Raw genomic sequence first — 24,139 nt, forward strand, 5'->3', positions numbered from 1 at the left:
TCCTAATATATTTCCTATTCCAAAGGTTGTACCTCTTTTCAGAGGGCTCATGTGGAGGAGACATACCTAGGGACTAAGATCTCCTGTCTTTAGAGATTTCTTTTTTATTATCCCACTTCTTTTTAGAAGAAGTAGGTATCTGCCTGGTGTCTGGTGTTTCCACTGTGATGTAACCATTCAACTCCGGTGTCACAAGAAATTCCTTCAGGCTCAGGCAAGCTATTGTTACTTCTGCCGCACTGTCTAGCAATGTCAGAGCCCATTCCCCATTCAGAAGTTGTGTCCTCAGAATTCTGGTAATGTCTGATTTTTTGACCAGCAACTTTCTTTTTCATAAATTGTGGTTTGGGATTTTGCTTATCTTCTTTTTTAGAAGTAAAGTCTTGAGTGCGCTACTTGTCTCTGGACTGTCAGCTAGATTCATCAAAGTAAATTCGGCTCGCAAAGGCCCAGATTCTGAGAATCTGGCCCTTTGCGAGCGCAATTTTTGCATTTGGGATTCATCACCCCAAATGCAAAAATCGCAAATTGCGAAATCGCTATATTGCGAGGAATTGGATTTAAGGAATCTATTTGAGATTCCTTAAAAGCAATTCATGAACCAATTTAGAGTTGCGAATTCGCAATTTTTGGCCGCTATTTACCACGAAGTCTGACTTCGTGGTAAATAGCGAAAACTTAGAAAAATGCACTTTAGTGCATTTTTCTAAGTTGTATGTTACACACACACATGTCCTTTGGACATGTGTGTGCGCAACATCAGTCTACATTTTCATTTCAGGGGTGCTACAGGGTGTCCTTTGGACACCCCTGGCACCCTTGAAATCGCATCTCTATTTGCGATTAGCAAATTGCTAATCGCAAATAAGGAATGACTCCCCATTCATTACTATGGGCCTTTAGGCCCAAAGGAATGAATGGGGAGTTATTCCTTATTTGCAATTAGCAATTTGCTAATCGCAAATAAGGAAGCTGTAGAAATCGCAATTTTTTTTGCGATTTCTACATGAATGCCGTTTTACGAGTCTTTAATAGCGATTCCTTAATAATCGCTATTAAGGACTTGCAAAACATCACAATGATGAATCTGGGGGTGTGTGCCCTCCTCTCTATTTTCTGACCAACCATCTCTTTTGGAGCTTTTCTTCAAGCCCTGAAAGGAACAAGATGAACATGTATCAGTATCCTGATACCTGTCAGGTTTCCTAATATATTTCCTATTCCAAAGGTTGTACCTCTTTTCAGAGGGCTCATGTGGAGGAGACATACCTAGGGACTAAGATCTCCTGTCTTTAGAGATTTCTTTTTTATTATCCCACTTCTTTTTAGAAGAAGTAGGTATCTGCTTAGAAGTGTCCTTTTCGGGACTGCCCTGTAATTGAGATTTTAAATATCTTCCCCCCAAACTATCCCTGCCTAATTCGGCATACGCAGTTTCAATTACTTTGGGTAGTTCATTCACCTGTTCTAATGGAGAGAACTCCCATAGGCATTGGCAGATTGACACTGATGTTGCTTCCCCTTTATTATTAGCCAGTATTATGGCTGCTACCTGGTCGTAGTTATGCAATAACTTCATCCCTAAGTTTATGGCAAGTTCTGCTCTGTACTCATTTTGTATTTGTCTTAATACATCTTGTATTACTGCTAAAGAAGGAATATCATGAGTTCCGGCATATGTGGCAGCAAAGACTGTACCCCAAGAGGTGCAATCCTCTAACTGTAGTGTAATCCCCATGGGCAAGCAGATAGTTCACATTCTGTGTGTTTTTCAAATGGTGTTGTATTTGGGAATACTGCTTCTAACTGGGATATTTTCTGAGCTACCCAGAAAGGAATTATTTCACGTTTTGTGGGCACTTTGCCAATTATGGCATGTAATGTTTGTAGAGTAATTGTTGTACCTGTGCTCTGTGTAGGAGCTGCAGTAGGTGTAATTACTATTGGTTAGACCACGGGTGTCCTTAAGACGAAGTGTGTTATGTTTCTGTAGAGTTTTATCAACTCTTTGTGTTGATCAAGCAGTTCATTACCTGGCATTGTGTCAATGTCTGGATGTGGAGCATAGGTCGCTAACATCGGCCATGTTGCTTCTGGTCTTCTTAAAGGACCAAGCCTCGCTCTTGTTCTTGTATGGGGTAGGACGCCATTAAACCAGAAACTAGGTTCCTGGTAAGTAAGCGGAATCTCAATCTCCTCAAACAGATTGTAGCCCTGGAACTTCTTCATGTTTATTATAATCAAAAGTTTTTGTTATGGCATTCACTGCTGGGAATGTAATCCATGAGTAGAATACCTCTGTTTTGAAATCTTCAACTGCTGCTATCATGAATATTACTACACCTCCTCTGGGTGTTAAGCCATGTTTGAGTAGTCTAACTGTCAAAGTATGTCTCACATAGGATGCAATCTGAATTTCATCTGTATCTTCATCACCCTCTGAGTGAGTAAGGATCTGGTTTATTAGGTTTAAATCTCCATTCTCAATAGATATCGTGTTTAAGACACGGAATACCTGCCCAAAGAAATTTAGAAAAGGTTTTATGCACAATTTTAGGAAAATTGTACTTCAAGCTTGATTAACCAACAGTCAATTAATAGGATATCTCGCCAACTCCAGACGTCTCTGGGTTTTGTAAGTAGGGTGTCACAGTCACCAGGTTATCCTCAGGATCGAGTTGAAGCTTAAAATGGTCCACCTCTCGACAGCCCCAAGTCCAGATAGAATAAATCCTCTCTGACTAGTGGGATGGTCAAGCTAAGAAAAGAAATGGTAGGAACAGCGGTAAGGGAGACCTGAGAACAGACAAAGAGAGAAAACAGTTTTTCTGTAAGGTCAATGTTCTAACTCTGCTACTATGTCATTTAAGGCCCTACAATAGGGGAACTCACTCTACCTGTAAAGAAAGCCTTCTGCTTTTAGGTTCTACCTGTACGGAAAACACGGCGAGATGTGAGGGTGAACACAAGGTATCAGCACATTCCTATCCCAAATAAAAAACAGGTTCAGTTAACAACATATCACATATCTGGACGAATAACCACACCCTCAGTTTTAATAAAGAAAACCCTATTAAACTGCTCATACCTTCATATGGAATGTACTTGTCCCCACCAGACTATTTCAGTTCACTCCTGGACACCCCCAACTGATCTCCCCTACAATTGAAAGGATAACACAGAAGCCAATGTTACCAGCATGCAAGAACAAGTATTGCGTTCCTGGATTGTCATTCAGTAATTCCAAAAGGTAACTAGCAGTTCTCCTCCATTATCCCATGATGAAGGAAAGTCAAGCTCCAGCTTCAGGATTCCCTCAGCGCATACCTGTTTTTGGAGAACAGTGTTAATTGCAGCCAACAAAAGCAATACAGAAATATAATGAAGTAATCATGGGCTCCCGATTTTGCCTCAAAGCGAGAGTGTCAATAGTTCCTGATCAACTTGTCTCATACAAACAGTAACAACATTTCCTTCTGCATGAGAGCATATGAATTAACGTGTCTCTCCAACGGGAGGAACAGATAAACGTGCTCCGGAAGCTTCCGTACCACAATACAGCAAAATAGGAACAAATTCGGTGCTTGATCGCACCCTTACCTGACCATACTTCCTAGTATTACGGGATCCAAAGAATAATCGGTGTCTTCATGAAGGCGCAATCTCCTGATATCCAGTTCCTCCGATAGCATGTCTGACAGCGTACAACATAAGCGCGTGCATTGACAGCGCAGGCGGATGACAGGAATTGTAGTTTCTCGTCCCGTTGAATCTCCGCGTCCAATGTCAGTGTGATCACGCTCTGTTTACCTCTCGTTTACCGTGGCCGGCGGACATCACTTTTCAGAACCCCATTTTGAGCTACGACGACTGGCGCCACAAAGGTTTGTCAGCGAACTGAGTCTTTCATCATCAAAAAGATAATAGAATAAGATCGACAAACTACAGCGACTCCATTGCCTATCGGATTTCCGGTGTGTCCCCTCAAGACTCTTAATAACTGCATATCATTGCCAAATAACCGCCAAATAACAAGGCTCTTACTACTCCTTTCTAGCCAGCACTAAAGAATTATCCGCCTACGCAAACAGTTTACGATAGATACCTAATCAGCGTGCAGCCACATTTCATCAACTAAAAAAATCGATCACGGGTGCGCTGTCCCCCCGATAGAAAGCTTCTTGCACTAAACCTACGAAATTACCTTAAGCAGCTTGTGCCCTAATCACCATTGTTGTGTTTTATGTCCTGTTGCAAATGACGGACTCCTGAAGAACGCAATAGCCGAAACCCGCGTAGAGTTTCCATCCACCGCTTTTGCTAACTCCACTAGCCCAACCCAACAATTTAGTCATTTGTGGTTCTCTTTCTTGTTTCCTCTGTTGTTTCTAACTTGTCTTCACATTTTTTTGAATTATAAAATGTATGTTATTGAAATCTTTTATTGAATATATGTATTTTTTATAAAAAAGAATTTTCCAACAAAAATGAAGAAAACTATAAATACTATTTTGTATACAAATAACATGTTTGGTTTCTATTAATAATGGTCATATGTCACAACATTTAACTTAATGATTTGTGTGAGTTTTCCCTTGGTTTTTGGCTTATTTATTGCGTTCACTACTGTTTTGTTTTTTCAAAAATTAGTTTATTTCAGTCCCTACTAGGAGTGAACTCATTAGGAGTAGGGGTCCCCGTTTTTTCCAAAATGCCCTGACAGTACATCCTCCCCCCGGAGAGCACTGACAGGTGCATGGTTTATCCGGGAACCTCAATGAAAAGCCACCATCAGCCGGGGGGCATGTACAGAGGCCGGTTCCCAGGAGTCCTCCTTGTAACCATATCTATTCCTGGACAACAATTACCATAGTTTGTTCCAGGGGATTTTAGAGTTCACCACACCCTTGACTTCATACACCCGGTCTTGATCCACCCACAATGGAACAGGCCGCCTTTTAACTGGGCAAAAGGAAGGCTTCAGGAGTGAGACATGAAACACTGGATGTATACGGAAGTGCGCTGGCAAACACAGCTCCACACCCACTGGCCCAATCTGTTTGAGGACTCTATATGGGCCAATGTACTTGGGATTTAGGAAACTATGTCTCTTGAATCTCATGTTTCTCGTAGAGAGCTAGACTAAGTCCCCCTTCTTGTACTCTGGAGAGGGCCGCTGATGCTTATCTGCCTGCCCTTTGTACAGTTCTTTAGCGTGCTGTAGATGTTTTGTGTTATCAAGCAGCGTTGGTCTGATGTGCACTAACCTCTGTTTTACTTTGGGGAGTTTAAGCATGCGACTGGGCGCTACAAAAGAAATTAAACCAGGGTGGAAACCATAAGAACTGTAAAAAGGTGAGTGGTGTGTAGAGCTGTGAAGAGCGTTCTTATAAGCGATCTCGGCTATCCACAACCAGTCCACCCATGCTTCCGTGTTTGTGTCTACCTAGCATCGCAGGAATTGTTTAAGTGTCTGGTTCAACCCTTTTGTCTGGCCATCAGTTTGCGGATGAAAACTGGTGGACAGAGCAGAAGAGATGTTCAGCCTAGAACACCAAACCTTCCAGAACTGCGCTGTAAATTGCGTGCCCCTGTCTGACACTATAGTAAGTGGAAGTCCGTGTAACCTGACCATGTTCACTAGTCGAAGGGTAGCTAATTGCCCTGCAGTATGGAGCTGTTTGCAGGCAATAAAGTATCCCATCTTGGTCAAGTAGTCCACAACTACCAGGATGACTTTATGGCCTTGGTCCCGAGGTAACCTTACTATAAAGTCTACCGACCATTGTTCCCATGGGTTTTCCGGAATGTGCAAGGGTTATAACATACCTTGAGATTTGTGTTTATCTGTCTTAATTTGAGCACTGACATCACACCCCTTAACCCAGAGAATGATGTCTCTGCGGAGAGAGGGCCAACAGAATTGTCGTAGTGTGTTTTCAATAGTCTTTAGACCACCACAATGGCCACCACACGGGAGGATATGGCATCAATGAAAGGCTTGCTGTTTCAGTTCCGTGGTGGGTAATAGGACTTGCTTTCCTTTCATGGGTATACCTTGTTGCATTTTCCATTGGGGAAGATGTCTGATCCCAGTCTCTCCAAGTGGCGGTCTTTACTCCTCTCTTTACCTTCTGTAGGAAGTCGTTTTTATGGGTTACACAGATTACTTTGTCAGGTGCGATGATTTCTCTTTCAGGGTTCGTTGTACATTCTGATTGAGTAATTTGTCTGGTCAGGGCATCAGCTTTCTTGTTGTCTCTGCCGGACCTAAATGTGATGACAAAGTGGTATTTTGCAAAGAACATCATCCACCTTAGATGACGAGGAGTAAGCTGCCTGGTGGATTTCATGAACAGCAGATTGCGGTGATCTGTGTAAACAGTTACTTGTTTTTTCAATACTTTAATCCAATGCCTGCATTCCGGAAAGGCGTCCTTGATGGCCAATAGCTTAGTTTTGGCCATAGTGAAATTTTTCTCCGCACTGTTCAGCTTACGAGACATGAAAGCGACAGGATATAACTGCCCTGTGGATGAATGTATTTGTGATAGGACGGCTCCTATTGCTAAATCGGAGGCGTCGGCTTCTACAACGAATGGTAGTTCGGGATCAGCGGGGGCCAAGATAGGAGCAAAGACGAAGGCTGCCTTAAGTGCTTCAAAGGCGGAGAGGCTTCTTCATCCAACTGGAAGGAAACGTTCTTCCTTAACAAAAGTGTGACCGAGGCCACCATGGTAGAAAAATGATGAATAAGACGCATATAAAAATTGGCGAAGCCCAAAAAGCATTGTATGTCAAGTGCGTTTTTTGGACTGGGCCACTCAGTAATGGCTTTCACCTTCCTCTCAGCCATGATGTGGCCTGCAGGGGTGAGCATGACCCCCCAAGAACTCCACAGTGGTGACATGAAATTCGCATTTACTGATCTGGCAAAAAGGTGGTTTCTTTGCAAGGTCTGTAATACAATCCTGATGTGTTCATGATGGTCTTCATTGTCTGCGGAAAAAATAAGAATGTCATCTATGTAGACAACCACAAATTGATCCAGATACTCCCGGAAAACATAAATCAGGAAAAACTGGAAGACAGCTGGGGCATTACAAAGGCCTTAAGGCACAACGAGATATTCTTAAAGCCCATAACGAGTCTTGAAGCCGGTCTTCCACTCGTCCCCCTTTCGCATCCGAACCAGATGGTAGGCTCCTCGGAGGTCGAGCTTCTTATATATCGCAGCCCCCTTCACTTATTTCAGTAACACCGATACAAGGGGGAAAGGGTACTGGTTCTTTACTCTGATAGCATTCAACACTCTGAAGTCAATGTAAAGTCAGAGCTCCCATTGCCCTCAGGTATAAAAAAAAGGGGGAAGCTGCAGGTGACCTGGAGTGAGGATGAATCCCTAAGAAAGGTACTTATCTATGTACTGCCTAATATGTTGGTTCTCGGGTTCAGTCAATGCGTATATCCTGCTGCAAGGAACCACTGCACCTGGTATAAGATCAATCTGGCAGTTGTATATCCTGTGTGGGGGTAATTCCTCAGCCATGCTGTCATAAAACACATTAGCACACTTCTGATAGCAGCCAGGCAGTTCCACTTCTTTCTCTGCGGCTGTGGCGATGTGGTGATGCAACACTAAAGCCTTGGACAGAACAGTAGGGGGATATATGCAGTGGGGGGGGTGCAGTACCCGGAATCAATCTTTAATGTCAAGTTAGACCAATCAATGATTGGATCATGCTTCTGGAGCAAGGGTAACCCCCAAATCACCCCATATTCGGGAGCCTGGATGGCGTTGACTGTAATTAACTCACAGTGGTCGTCCTTGTACCATACCTCGTGCTCAACCGTATTAAACCGAATGGGACCGGATTCTAAGAGTTTGCCATCCAATGCAATCACACGTTCAGGTGTTCTCTTCATGATCAATTAAACTCCTAATCTGAGGGCTTCCTTTTCGTCCATGAAACAGCTAGTGGCCCCAGAATCCACCATGACTTGGATATGCTTCTTTTCTTGACCCACAACAATTTCCATGTTGATGAAGAAGTGTTCTGGGCTATCACTGGAATCAATCTTCACAGAAGGGATTTCACTAATGCTCAAGGATTCCCCTTCCTTACTCCTCAAGCAAATCATTTTTCCAACGACTTGTCAGATGCCACTGCGGCCACTTGTCCAAACTTGGGACAACTGTTTCTATGCTTAACAGGGCACTCTCTGAGGTAATGTCCTTTCTTCCCGCAGTATAAGCATAGTCCCTGTTTCTGCCGGTATTCCCGTTCATTGGGTGTGAGAGAGGCCTGGATCGCCCCTATCTCCATAGGTTCGGAAGGAGTAAATCCGTGCTCAGAGGTCTTTCGCTGGTCAAAACGCTGAGGTACTTGCTTCCTTCTTTTGTGGTCGCCTTTGCGTTCCTTCAAGCGATGATCCAGGCACAATGTTAGTTCTATCAGCGCGGGACAGGTTTTGGGTTGGGGATCCACTTGCACTATAGCATCCTTCAGGTCGTCCCGAAGCCCTTGATTGACTATTGCTCCTTGCTTCGACTCTGGCCAATTCGTCTCAGCCACTAATCGTCGGAAGGAGTTCAAGTATACCAACAGATCCTTGCTACCTTGCTTCAATTCAAGCAACTCCTTATACGCTGAAAAGGTTTCAGCCCTGTGGTCAAATGTTTTTTCAAAGTTGTCCTTTAAAGTGTCCCAGTCATGGAGGCGTGGGTCGTCTTGTCTGACTTTAGGGACTGCCCACTGTGCTGCGTCCCCTGCTAAGTATGAGATCAGGAAGGCGGCTCGTGCTTGCTTAGTTGAGAACATCTTGGGTTTGCAATGGAAATGAAGCATTACTTGGGCCAGGAACACCTGCACTTTATGCATATCCCCATAATACCTTTCAGGAGGGGCCAACAGGATCTGTGAGGGCACTTCCACTACCACTGCACTAGCTTGAGGGAGGGAAGAGCCGCTTGTATCGAAAGGGTTCCTCTGCATGTGCTTTAATCTTGCCTGTAAAGCGGCGGTCTCATTACGTGATGTCGTCAGTTCTGACTGCACCAACACTAGTGCGGCTAGGATGTCTACAAGCGTGGCCATCTCAGGTTCCACCCAACCAGGAGGATATGTAAACGAGGGCCCAGTATTCTGCCATGGTCACCAGGTTATCCTCAGGATCAGGTTGAAGGTTAAAGGGGTCCACATCTCGACAGCCCCAAGTTCGGATAGAATAAATCCTCTCCGACTAGTGGATGGTCAAGCGAGGTAAGGAAAGGTTAAGAACAGCGGGGAGGGAGACCTGAGAACAGACAAAGAGAGAAACAGTTTTACTGTAAGTTCAATGTTCTAACGCTGCGACTATGTCACTTAAGGCCCTACAAAAGGGAAAATCACTCTATCTGTAAAGAAAACAAGGATGGCCTTATACCGTGCGAGTTGTGATGGTAAACACAAGGTATCAGCATATTCCTATCCTAAATAAAAAACAGGTTCAGTTAACAACATAACATGCTGTGGACGAATAACCACACCCTCAGTTTTAATAAAGAAAACCCTATTGAACTGCTCATACCTTCGTATGGAATGTACTTGTCCCCACCAGGATATGCCATGCCAGTTCAGTCCTAGACACCCCCAACTGATCTCCCCTACAATTGAAAGGATAACACAAAAGCCAATTACGGGCATGCAAGAACAAGTATTGCGTTCCTGGATTGTCATTCAGTAATTCCAAAAGGTAACTAGCAGTTCTCCTCCATTATCCCATGATAAAGGAAAGTCAAGTTCCAGCTTTGGGATTTTCTCAGCGTATACCAGTTTTTGGAGAACAGTGGTAACTTCAGCCAACAAAAGCAATTCAGAAATATAATGAAGTAATCATGCGCTCCCTCTTTTCCCTCAAAGCAGGAGTGTCAATAGTTCCCGATCAACTTGTCTCAAACAAACAGCAACAACATTTCCTCCCGCATGACACCGTACGAATTAACACGTCTCTCTAATGGGAAGAACAGAGAAACGTGCTCCAGAAACCTCTGTAGCACAATACAGCAAAAAAGGAACAAAGCCCGTGCAAGATCGCATCCGTACCCAACTGTACTTCCTGGTACTTCGGAATCCAAAGAATAATCGGCATCTTCATGAAGGCGCCATCTCTAGGAATCCAGTTCCACCGGCGGCATGTCTGACAGCGTGCAACATCAGCGCGTGTGTTGACTGCGTAGGCGGATGATGGGAATTGTAGTTTTTAGTCCTGTTGAATCTCCGCGTCCGCTGTCAGGGCAATCACACTCTGTGTACCCTGACATAGGGTCTCTGAGAATAAGCACAACTAAGCTACTCAGATTCTACTGTTAAATAATTAATCTCTTTTAATATCTCCCTTCCTTCTTATACTAAAGCCCCTCTTCCCAAAAATCAGACAGCCGGCTGTTGGAACCAGACAGATCTCTCTCTCCTCTCTTCCTCTCTGGCTTCCACAGTACCCGACTTGACGGACCTCCCTCTTGAGGATCAAGCCGAAGCTGTTCGTGCCTGGCTTTCCTCCTCCTGCGACCTTGTCGCCCCGCTTAAAAACATCAAATCCGTGCGGCCCCATGAGGCCCACAGATGGTTCACTAGTGAACTTAAAGAGCTCAAATTAAACCTTAGGCGATCGGAGCGCCACTGGAGGCGTAACTATTGTCCCCTTCTCCGAATTAAATATAAATCACTACTCAACAGTTACAAAAAAGCCATCATTTCGGCAAAAACAGATTACTTTTCTGAAAAAGTTGCCCGGTCTTCTAACAAATCTCGAGAGATCTTCTCACTCGTAAAACAACTTGCTACATCTGATCGCACTAATGTTAGTTTTGCCCATCCTTATCGTTTTGTCTCTCACTCAATAATCACTTTATCGATAAAATCACCACCATTAAAGCTAATATTCCTGCAGTCTCTCAAATTCAGATCATCCCCCCTCTTCCCTCCCCGCCTTTTATGTTAGATCACTTTCCCCCCATTTCTGCTGCACAATTTTCCGCTCTGCTTGTTAAGGTCAAGTCAGGCTCACCAGCTGACTGTGCACCGGCTTGGATCCTTCAATCTCTTTTCTCTCACTCTCCTGGACCACCTCTTACCCTCCTTAACTCGTCTTTGGCTCTCGGCTCTGTTCCCTCTTCTTTCAAAACCGCCACTGTTCTCCCCATACTAAAAAAACCTGGCTTGGACCCTTCCTCACCCTCCAACTTCAGGCCCATCTCCCTCCTCCCTTACTTGGGGAAGATTGTGGAAAGCCATGTTACCTCTTGCCTGTCCTCACACATCGAGAAGCATGGCCTCTTGGCCTCCCACCAGGCGGGTTTCCGCCCGGGCCACTCTACCGAGACTGTTATCACTGCAGTCTTGGATGAGCTTAAAGGAAGGGTCGATTCCAATCTCCCCCAGGCGTTGGTGCTCCTCGACTTGTCGGCTGCGTTTGACACGGTTGACCATGCCATTCTTCTCGACCGTGTCAGCGCAGCCAGCATCAGGGGGGTTGCACTCTCCTGGCTGAAGTCCTTTCTCCAGGATAGGTTCCAGGCAGTCCAGCTTGCCGGCTTCTCCGCCCCTCCCCGTCCTCTGGTGTGTGGGGTCCCCCAAGGTTCCTCCCTTTCTCCTCTACTCTTCAATCTCTATATCTACCCTCTCATTTTCTCTCTCCGCGAGCTGGGGGTCTCCGTGTATAACTACGCCGACGACCTCCAGCTCATCTTTGATCTCTCTACCCCTGACTCCTCCTCTTTTTTCAGTTCCTACTCACCCTTGCCGCCACCGCCGAGAGTCACATTGGGGGTGATTAAGAGTTGCAGGAGACGCAGGAGACACCGCCGCCACCGCCAAGAGTCCAGAGGTACCGGACTCCGCGCCGCCGCTCCGGGAGACCACAAATCCCGGCAGGCCTCGCGGCGGCGCGTCAGAGCGACGCGGCTTGCGCACAGAGAGCGCCAACGGGGAGCATAAAGCGCAGCAACCCCGGCAGAGCGGGGGGAAACCTACTCACCCTTGCCGCCACCGCCGAGAGTCACATTGGGGGTGATTAAGAGTTGCAGGAGACGCAGGAGACACCGCCGCCACCGCCAAGAGTCCAGAGGTACCGGACTCCGCGCCGCCGCTCCGGGAGACCACAAATCCCGGCAGGCCTCGCGGCGGCGCGTCAGAGCGACGCGGCTTGCGCACAGAGAGCGCCAACGGGGAGCATAAAGCGCAGCAACCCCCGCGTCGCGGAACGCGAGCGGGACGCCCGGGGCTAAGCCCGGGCAAAGGGCGGGCCCTCTTAGGCCCTCAGAGGCCCGAGGAGCCTGGCCTGGGCCAGATACCCTGCCCGTTTGTAAATAGCCAAAGGACATCGAGACTGTAAAACTGTAAGTTGGCTAAATCTTGCTATAACATACCCATGTGAGTCCTTGAGTCCCTTCCTGCACCGTGATTAGTACTGGGTATTGGGCGTAAGCATTATTTCCTGTATAGTGGATTATTTAGTGGACTTGTCATGAACCATCCAGAGACCAGAAGCATGGCAGCCGCTGGGGCAAAGAAACTAACTGGCACCTTAGACGATTTTATAGTACGCACAAATGCGCTTATTGATGAAGGGATTGTACTGATGGACAGAAGGGTGTCCCAAGATTTAGCCAGGGCAAAGCGTTCTTCCCTGGGCCATATTGCACATGCTCGCACACCTAACAGCGTATCCGCTCCAAAAACACTTGTAATGGTACATAAGGACCAGGGTTGTGACTTACCAGCATCGCAGGAAGGCTTGGAGGCAACCCCAAATCTTTCCTTGTTGCTGGAAAACGGACTGGCCGTAACTGAGAATGAACATACAGCTAGTACCTTAATTGAAAGGGGGAGGAAGGAGGGGGCTATCCCTAAACAAAAGATTACTAAACAACAGCCCATTAAAATGACCACTCGAAATGGGAAAAAAGACCAGGCTAGCAAAATCCATGACCCTATCCAGTTGCCTCCAACTCCTTTGAATGTGAGCACCAATCTAGATGCTCACCCCATTATTAATGACACCGTATGTGGGCCTCGTGTAAGTGTGGGCATAACCCTAAGTCTGCCAGATGAAACCATCTTGGATAGTAGCTTGGAGGAGATCCTGGAACAAAGCGGGGTAGTTGATAATCAAGCTGAAGGGGACGAGGACAGTAGCAGCCTAAGCATGGATAATAATAACATCTATGCTATGCTAAAAACTCTTTTAGAACCTATCGAGGTGAGGCTACGCTGTCTGGAAAGAATATTGTCTAATATTCATAAAGATATTAGTGCACCTAGCTTTAACCCGAACAATAAAGTTCCACAAAAAAACCCAACTACGAACAAACCACCCATAGTTGCTAAAAGCGATGGTACCTCTAATCCACCTCCAAAATCCATCACTAATCCGCCCCCAATACCTACACCATCATCTAAAAACTTAACCTCAACTGACAAAGCAGTGCCACCCACACAAACCCCCAAGGTTAAAGTTAACGTTGAAAAAAGGGAGACACGCAGAAATATACATTTACCGCCAGAAGCCTCACCATATGTCGTGGTTCTTACTGGAGTCCCCCAACTTGACAATAAATCAAATGAAAATAATGGGGGACTTGTAAATAAAACAATACATTGGTTAAATGATAACTACCCTCTCCCACCAGCCTTTAAAAGCAACATTCTTATGGTCGAAAGGGCTCCTTGGGTGGGATATAATAATAATAAAAAAAGGAGGTTTGATGACTGCGTGGTGATAACATTTGATAATCCCCGCACTGCAGAATTTATTACATCGAGGCCCCCAAAAAATTATGGGTTGTCTATTGTGGCTAGGTCATTATCCTACTTTTACCCTGAGGGTGAACAACCAGATAACAGGTGGAGCTGGACCAGGGACAAACGTCACCTTGGTGGTAATACTGGTCAGGCTTCGGCTAATAACTACCGTAACACACAGTGGAATGGGAGGCATGAGGATGGTTGGAACACGGTGAAACATAAGGGGAGGGCTCCTTTTTTTAATCCACAAGGTTATGACCCAGGGTGGACAGGCAATATGCAATTTCCACCGTTCTTCCCGTGTTACAACCGGTTTGACTGCTTGGAAGCAGTGGACTGACTCCCTAAGTTCAAGGAAGATGACCGGCTGTTTAACAATTCTGTGGGTTTGGGTTCTATAAGTTTTCTGGGGTCTGAGGAAACTAAGTTCAAGGAAGATGAGCGGCCGCTTAACAATCCTGTGGGTTTGGGTTCTTTAAGCTGCCCGGGGTCTGATGAAACCCCAGAAATACAGGTGGGGGTTGAGTCTATACAAGGGAGCCCGGTCAGTAGACTAGGGAATACTGTAGATAGCTCACCTGTAGGAAATGATTACTGTAAGGTGCTCTTTTGGAACGTGGCCGGGTTAAAACAAAAGATTACCAACCCAACCTGGGGTGAGGCCATTACCGATGTGGGAATATTGGCCCTTCAAGAAACTTGGGCCACCAGGCCGATACATCTTAATGGATATAAAACTTACTTTACCCCGGCGGTGGGTGGGGCATATGGGAGACCGAAGGGGGGATTGATTGTATACATATCTAACCTTTTGAGATACGATAAAATCTCCTTTTCCCCTGGATCCAATTACTATCAAAAAATAGTGATTTACTCAAGGAAGGGTCCTAAGGTGGTTCTTTTCAATTTTTATAATAACTGTCCGGATAGCATGATTAAGGACGTACTTGACACTCTAACTTCAGAAATGCAAGAGGAATTCGATAAGAGCAAGAGGGCCGAAGTTATGTTATTATGGGGGGGTGATTTTAATTGTACTCTCTGCAAAAAGGGCCATAAGGGTATTTGTGGTTTAATGCTGGAACAAGATGTTAATTTGACGCATTTTGAACATACCCTACTAGGCGATTCATTAAATGAGATGATTTTTAATTTTAATTTTGGATTTTCTAATGAGTTAGCACACCAGACTACGACATTCGTCCCAACCTTTGTTGGGCGGGGTGCCTCATCTATTATTGATTTTAGTTTATGTACACTTAACTCTGCGAGCAGATTGATTAGTGCAAACATCATGGACTTACCACTGAGTGATCATCTGCCACAAGTATTAAAAATGGAGAACCTATTTGTTGGAGAGGACATTAGAGAATGCCCGAGCCAAATGGTCCAGGATGTGAGGTTGGGTGCCCAAAATGGCTACAACCTTAAATGGAGCAGACTGGTCCCGGATGATTTCCAGTATAAAATATTGAGTAAATGCATGAGTAGCTTCTCGATCTGCCTAGATGAACATGCAGAGAACCGTGATATATTAACACATTTTAATATCATCTCTAGTACAATTAAGGAAGCTTTGTGGGTTGAAAGAAAAAATTCCCTAAAGTCCAATAGGAAATGGTTTGATAGGAATTGCACCAGAGCCTTAACAAAGCTCAGACATGCAATTCATAAAAGACCACGGGACGTAATCCTAATTAGAACTGCAAGGAAGAACTATAATTCAGTATTGAAGGATAGGAAGGCCTCGATAAAAAGAGAGGCTTGGGACAATCTATGCGCTGCCTCAAATTCAAAGGATCCGGCGTCTTTTTGGAGGGTTATCAATACCCCCCTTTTACATGAACAAAAAGCACGCATGGAAATTGCCATCACAGAAGATGAGTGGGTGGCTCATTTTTCCTCCCTTTATAAGGTTGTGGAATCAACCCCTGAAATAGGCCAGGATGTGGGGTTGCTAAATTTAGATACATCGAGAACTCTAATTGTAACCCTTCCTGAAGTTATAGCAAGCCTGAAGGCGACCAAGGGGGGCAAGGCAGCAGGTCCAGACGGTATACCAGCCGACCTCTACAAGGCTAACACCGAGTTATGGGGGCCACTGTTGGTTCAACTTTTTAATGCCGCTCTGGAAAATAGCCTAATTCCTACCTGGTTTACTTCGGTAATAGTCCCAATCTTCAAGAAAGGGGATAGGCTAAGCTGTACTTGCTATAGGCCAATTTCCTTATTGGACTCCTCTATAAAAATTTTGGGGAGAGTGATTTTAGCCAAATTGCAAAGCTGGGCTGAGGATAATGGGGTTTTAAGTGATTTCCAATTTGGGTTTCAAAAAGGTTTAGGTACCATAGAGCAAGGTTTGAACTTATTCACCTTGCAACAGAAGTATATAAAGGTTAAAAAACAACGTCTATACCTCACCTTTGTCGATTTAACATCAGCCTTCGACTGTGTGTCACACACTAAATTATGGTCAATTATGGCCGAACTGGGGGTAGACAATGCCATTATATGCTTCCTGAGAGAGCTCTATTCCGGGGCCACTGCTAGTGTTAGATACGGGAACAATGGCGAATGTAGCCGACAATTTGGGATTGGTCGGGGTGTGCGCCAAGGGTGCGTCCTAGCCCCCTTCCTATTTTTATTATATATAAATGGAATGGAGAAACACCTCGTGCGGGAGGGCAGAGACATGCCTATGGTGAGAGGTAGGCCTGTCCCTGCACTGATGTACGCCGATGATGCGGTTCTGATGGCGCGCACCCCAATGGCCTTACAAATTTTGGTTACAGCTTTTAACACTTTTATGCTTGGTTTAGATTTGAAAATCAACTGTTCTAAAACATTATCCATGTACTGTGGGTCTAGAACAAACAAGCACCTGAAGCCAATCTTTGTAAATTCCAACCCCTTAGAAAGGACCCCTACTTTCCCTTACTTGGGGATACTGTTCCATGAAAGTGGCTCATGGACTACAGCAATCCATGCTAGATCTTTGTTATTTTCTAAGACCATTATGGCCCTAAAATGCTTTCTGAAAAAATTAGGTAAAAAACCCATAAAGGAGATTTTAACTGTTTACAATGCGACCTGTATATCTGTAGTAACCTATGGTGCAGGATTATGGGGGTATTCAAATACTAGTGCAATTCAGATCATGGAAAATAAGTTTTTATGCCACATTCTGTCCGTACCCCAAAGTACCGCAACGATGATATGCCATGCTGAATTGGGAACACCTTATGTTACCGACATTATTAAAATTCAGCCAGTCCTTCTTTGGCATAGGGTCTGGACAAATGATGAATGTGTGGTCAATCGGGCTATCTTAGAGGATATCATGGTATTGGACAATATCAGTGATTTTAAATGGTTAGGCTACGTTAGAAACTTTCTCGAAAAAATATGTTGCCTCCAATACTTCGAGGACCCACAATCAATGGAGCATATCTCTAGAAGAGATTTGAAAAATCTGTGTATGGTGTACCTCAGGGAAAATAGACTTATTGAAGAGGCAAGAAAAAAGACTGTTTCTGTCCACCAGGGGACTCTATGTGGTGAAAAATTGCAGCCATATCTTTCATTGCACATGTCCAATCATGAACGTTACCTTTTGACTCGTTTTAGATTGAATATTGTATTTAGGACTTTATCGTTCCCCGTGATGAATTGTTGGTCGAAGGATTTATGTCTTTGTCCATGTGATGATGTATCCCAACAATCCGATATACACATTTTATTTTTTTGTAAATTTTATACCCTTCCACGCAAGAAACTTATCATCCCTATCCTCAAGGATTTAAATGTATATAGATGTCGCCTAGCGTTTACAGAGTGCCAGAAAATGGAAACTGTTTTTATGGTTGCCTCAATGGCAGAATTTTTAAAATTAGTTTTTAAATGTCGAAAATCAATTTATATAGATTGATTGTTTTTATTGTATATATGAATTTAATTTTGTTGTTTTCATTTTTTTTTTTTTTTGTGATTTTAAAAATAAGCTTACTCGACCTCTTGTAAATTGTACCTTTCATGCTACTTTCATGGTTATTTTGTTTTTAACCGAATAAAGTAATTTTGAATCTTGAATCTTGAATCAGTTCCACCTTAGCTTTTATCTCGGACTGGATGATCACGAACCACCTTAAATTAAACCCCGACAAGACGGAGCTTGTCCTCACCGGTGGTCCCTCTAATCCCTGGTCCCCAACTTACTGGCCCCTTTCTCTTGGTACCCCCCCTCTTCCAGTCCCCTCTGTTCGCACTTTAGGCATCAAGGTCAGCAATGACCTTTCCATGCATTCCCAAGTCAGCTCTGTAATCTCATCCTGTTTTCTTTCCCTCCATCTTATTAGCAAAATTTCCCGTTTCTTTTCCACCGACGCCCTCAAATCCATCATCACAGCCCTCATTACTTCTCGTCTCGATTACGGGAACGTTCTCTATTCTGGCATCCCTGCCTTTGAAATGCGCCGGCTTCAGGCCATCCAAAATCAGGCCGCCCGGCTCATTTTTCATCTCCCTAAATTTTCCCACATTACGCCTGTTCTTAAGTCCCTTCACTGGCTTCCTGTACGCTTTCGTTCTTCCTTCAAACTAGCTTGTCTTGTCTTTTTAGCTCATACTCATTCTGCCCCGCTTTTTATTGTTTCTCTGATCACTCCCTATACCCCTTCTCGGACTCTTCGTTCATCTTCTCAACTTCTCCTTCAAGTTCCCCACTTCCGTAAAGCCCGCATCGGCGGCACTCGCTTCTCGGTCCTGGCCCCCCAGTACTGGAACAGCCTTCCATTATCTATCCGATCGATCTCCACCTACCCTGCTTTCCGAAAAGCACTAAAAACTTTTCTTTTCCTCCAGGCCTTCCCCGGTTAGTCCCTTTTGGTCCGCAGTGCAGAATCCGTTTTCCCTCCCCAGCGCCAGGAAGCCGCTCGGCCACAGTGCGCTTAATTAAGTTTCTTTTTCATTTCATTTCATTTCAAGTACCAAACCAAATGGTTGGGTGCCATTAGACCACGTTGGGCGCCACATAGTGTAGTTCCTATTGTACCTATCTTGATGGACCTGTCCTGTTTACAGATAACATATACTGTGGGTCTGGTGGTAGAGTGACTCTGTACACCCCCACTGAATATGTTAGCTTATGTTTTGCATTAACTAGCTCGCAGTGCCACTAGTATCTCCTATTATCAGAGAGATTTGTTTTTGGCAACCACAGAACACAACAAACCCTGCTTCCTCAGACTCGTGTAAACAATATACTACTTTTCACCAAGTCACTCGTGCTTGCTTGTTTTGCTCTAAGAGAGATACACAGAAGACACAGTCTGGCGTGTTTACAATAAGAATTTATTGTACCATTGTGAAGGAACCAAAATATTACACTAATGGACTATATTCACCAATAGCCCATATACCTATTTATGTAAAATAAGTCAGTCGGCAATGGAGAAGGTTCAATCGTTTATTCTGCAAATACAAGCCCTGACAGGGGAGCCTCAGTCTACACGACCCTCGGAGGTGCGCAGAGGAGACTGACAACATGCAAAAGGTACAAAGTATATATACGTTACACACACACCACAATGTCACCTTACTAGGAAAGATACAACTTGTCAGTGTGCCAGCAGGAAGACCCATATAATGCACAATTGATTGCTAGTAGCTAGGCCTAAGCTATTCCGGGGGCAGGTCAGTAAGGTGCCTCCCTTTCCATTTGTAGCTCGAGGAGTGCGGGAACCGGATTTGCCAGAATGTGCGCATCCCACAAGAAGGGCAGGTGGGACCTTGGGTTTCTCTGAGCTACAAACTAGCGAGTGAGGCAGACAGCTAAGTCGGCCATCGTGGTTTCGTGTAAAAAACGTAATCACGTGATTTCAGGGAAACGGCACTGGAAACAGAGAAACGAAACAAAATGGCTGCGGTTATACCAATAGGTTTGAGCAGATAGAAAGTGAATCGTTCCTAACTACAATAATACAATGTGAATGATGCAATGCTAACGTGCGGTTATAAGGTTCTATTGTATATACTAGGCCAATAACATGTATTTATCGAATTTATATCCCATCAGACGGCCCTTTTGGCCTACTATAGCCAATATAACTAGATTTATTCTACAAACACTCCCTCATCGATCTGCATAAGATCTGAAACCTCTTTCTGAATCATTTGTCTTTCGATTTTGGCCTGACGGGAGATGTTCAAGGCAGACGTTATTCTAGCCGCACAGAAAGAACAGCAAGCCGGGCCACAATGGAGTAAATATGACTCCAAAGGCTCCAGCAAGAATCATAAATATTTTCCGACCCCAGGTAGATAAAAGACCCCAGAACCATCCACTAAGGGACCAAGTACCATTGTCGACATGTGCTTCACTGGCTAACCGGTGTAACTTCTGAATTGCAAGGTGTATGGTTGGGGCCGAATCAGGGATGAAAACACAACAAGAGCTGCCGATCACGCGGCAGCCTCCACCCCTATCTGGGAGGATGACGTCAAGAACCATTCGGTTCTGAAGCGAAAGAAGCCTCGTAGCCTGAAGCTCAACAGTAATATTGGTCAGCATCCCAGTAGTGGTCTGAACCACATTTTCTACTATTCTTGACAGGCGTCTTATACTCCGGCTATTGAAAATCGTCCCCAAAAAGGGGTGAGGCCTTTAGCAAAGTCTTCAAACTGTTGCAAGGAGGTGTCAGTCTGATCAGTACTATCAGTATCGAAACTCCTTGTACTCCGGTTAGATTCTATCTCTCTTCTAACTAGTTGATGTGTCTTACGATAATCATATGGGGTAATATAAACTGGGGGGTAGAGGAATGAAAGGTAACACCGCCCGGCCTATCCCCAAGGAAGACACGTATATGCGTCTTCACCGCACACGAAATATACATTAGGGTGAGTAATCACGGGAGGTGTGTTGTATGTCTGCAAGGTGTAAGTGTAATTACATCTACTGCTTCCTACCTTAATGTGACCTCGTCCCTGTATGCAAAAGGGGGAAGTACAATTTATAATGGGAATGGGCAAAGCTTTGTCATTAGTTACAATTTGTTCTTTAAAGTGCTGAAAATACATGGTGGAGTTGAAAAGTTCAAAATCCTGTATTTCCTCTTGTAACCAGGTAGCATTTCTATATTCAGTGTATACATTAATACAAGCATTTGGGTCCAAGGGTCCCTCTCCTACATTTCCTTCACATATACTTCAGAATGGCCTCATAGTCTTTTTCGGTATATATCTTAGGTTCAGCTACATAGTGAGAATACATCAGTGACAATAATTGGAATCAGGCTTCACAGATAGCTAAGTGGGACAAGGGTCGGGAAATGAATAGTTCATGCTGATGCATTACTGACGGGAGTAACCCACAGACCCAACAATTCGTCTTGTTGGTTGTGCTATGGGTCTGATGTAACATTTCGATAAAAACATCTTTCGCATAAGTTTCTCTGTGTCTAGCCTTATGTGGAGGTGAGGAATAAAAGAGGTGTTCCTCCGGGGCAGGGGTAGTTCCTAGCAGTTTCTGTACAGGGTGCTGGAATTCTAAATACACAAATACACACATCAAAATTACTGTGATTATAACAATAAAAGCAACGAATGCCACCTTCACTCTGGTGGGCCATCCGGAAAATGATTGCATATTATCAATATACCGTCGAGGGGCAAGTGGTCGTTCATCCTCCATAGCAAATCGGGCAAAAGGAAACATGCTCTCTATCAGCCTTATTCATCAACGGGCCGTTTTGCGAGCCCCTAATAGCGATTCATAGCGAATCGCTATTAAGGACTCGCAAAACGGTATTCATGTAGGAATTGCTAAATAAATAGAGATTCCTACACATTCCTTATTTGCGAGTAGCAAATTGCTAATCGCAAATAAGGAATAACTCCCCATTCATTCCTATGGGCCAAAAGGCCCATAGGAATGAATGGGGAGTATTCCTTATTTGCGATTAGCAATTAGCTAATCGCAAATAAGATAGCGATTTAAAGGGTGCCAGGGGTGTCCAAAGGACACCCTGTAGCACCCCTTAAATGCAAATTGAAACAGGTGTTGTGCACACACATGTCCAAAGGACATGTGTGTGTGCAACATGCAACTTAGAAAAATGCTTTTAAAAGCATTTTTCTAAGTTTTTGCTATTTACCGAGAGGTCTGACCTCTCGGTAAATAGCGGCCCAAAATTGCATTTTCGCAATTTTAAAATGCTTCATGAATTGCATTTAAGGAATCTCAAATAGAGATTCCTTAAATGTAATTCCTCGCAATTTAGCGAATTAGCAATTACCGATTTTTGCATTTGGGATGATGAATCCCAAATGCAAAAATTGCGCTCGCAAAGGGCCAGATTCTCAGAATCTGGCCCTTTGCGAGCGCAATTCGGATTGATGAATCAGGCTGTATAAGTCCAAAGTCTAACTCGGTTCCTCTCTAAAAGTCCAAATCTAATCTTTGTATCCACAAAGCACGCACACCACCAGAGGGTTCTCCTTCCACTAAGGGATCTTCTCCCTGTGTCCGTTAGAGTCTCACAGGCAGACTCCTATCATCCATCAAAAGAACCAACTTTTATATCTCAGTAGTACGACCGCGGCCCTTAACTCAGTCTTTCTTTCTGAACAGAGCTATTTAACACATTGTTCCAGGCTCTCAACGAGTTCAGTCCAGTGTCTCGCTCAGTACCCCAGTAGTTCTATCCGATGTTTCTCAACTCAAGTCTCTGTCTAACTCCTACCATTGGAAGCTGGGGTACCGCGCTGTTTTCGGGCCGCAGGTCATATTTACAACGGCCAGGTTGCTCCTGGTCAGAAAACAATTCTGCTGCATGGGCATCAGAGGCATTCAAGACCTGCGGTGCCCTGGGAATAACAGCTTCCGCTGATTGAGCTGTCGCACTTTCAACTGCGGGCAACACCTCACTCGGTTGCCCTATCTCCTGGGCGTCTGAAAAGGGCACAAAACTTTGAATCAACTCTCCTTCCTGGCTCGAAACTCCTTCTTGGTTCCGTAGATCAAATGACAGAGGCAACGGCAGGCGTTTTAGATGAGTGACATGGATCCAGTGCTTTCTTCCATGCACTTTCACCGCCGTCCTTGTTGCCAAGAGGATCTGGTAGGGATCTGACCACCTCGGCTCCAAACTCGATTTCCGTTGATAATTCTTCAGCAGTACCCACTGACCAGGTTCCAATCGATGTCCAGGACCCTCCGGTAGTGGCTGCAATGTGTCCGATGCCTGTTGATGAATAGAACGCATATCTTTAGTCAAAGCGTACAGGTAGTCTGTCATCAAAGGGTAATCAATATCCCTAAAAGATCGGGGTCTGGGGTCCCCACACATTGGCGGGGCAGCCAAAGATCACTTCATATGGGGACAATCCAGTCCTAGTGTGAGGGGTTGTCCTTAGGGACAGCAGTGCCAATGGGAGTGCGTTGGGCCATTTTAGTCCAGTACTCTCACAGATTTTAGCCATTTTTAATTTCAAAGTGCCGTTATACTTTTCAACCAGACCAGCCGACTGGGGATGTCTGGCGGCATGGAACTTTTGTTTTATCTGCAGCCCTTCACAAACACTTTGTACTAGCTGGGCATTAAAATGAGGCCCGTTGTCGGACCAGATGACCCGGGGCAAGCAATATCGGGGTAAGTACTCTTTAACCAGGGCTTTGGCAGTTGCAACTGCAGTGGCTTCTTTAGTGGGGTAGGCTTCAACCCATTTACTAAAAGCGCATACCACCACTAATACATACTTCAGATTCTTCACTCTTTCCATCTGGATATAATCAACTTGTATTACCTCAAAAGGCAAAGACGGTGGGGCAAAATTTCCACTCAAAACAGATTCTCTACCTTCAGGATTATGACGTAAACACACCTGGCAATATTTCACTATATGTGTTGCAGTTTTGGAAATGTTTGGGTTGTTCCATACTGGGTCTAACACAGCACAAATACCTTTCGCGCCTATGTGGGCCGGACCATGGGCCATGGTCACTACAGCATATACTAATGCATTAGGTAGTAACCATCGCTGCTTCTCAGATAGATCTATCTAACAATCATTCTTATCTAGTTTTCCTACTTCCTGTTCCCATCTCTGTACTTCATCTATTGTTGCTTTCTTCTGTAGTTCTCTCACACTTTCGATGGTGTTGTCAAAAAGGGATGTTTCTGCTACCCACCGGGACGATGTGCTAGGGAACATGGTGTTCATTCTGGTCTGGGCTGTCTCTTTCGCTACTGAATCAGCAAAAGCGTTTCCCTTTCCAGTAGAATCAAAGACTTTCTTGTGGGCGCTACACTTGATAATGGCCACTTTCTCTGGTAATGTCAAAGCAAATAAAA

The sequence above is a fragment of the Lissotriton helveticus genome, chromosome 6, assembly GCF_964261635.1.
Source record: "Lissotriton helveticus chromosome 6, aLisHel1.1, whole genome shotgun sequence".
Lineage (NCBI taxonomy): Eukaryota > Metazoa > Chordata > Amphibia > Caudata > Salamandridae > Lissotriton > Lissotriton helveticus.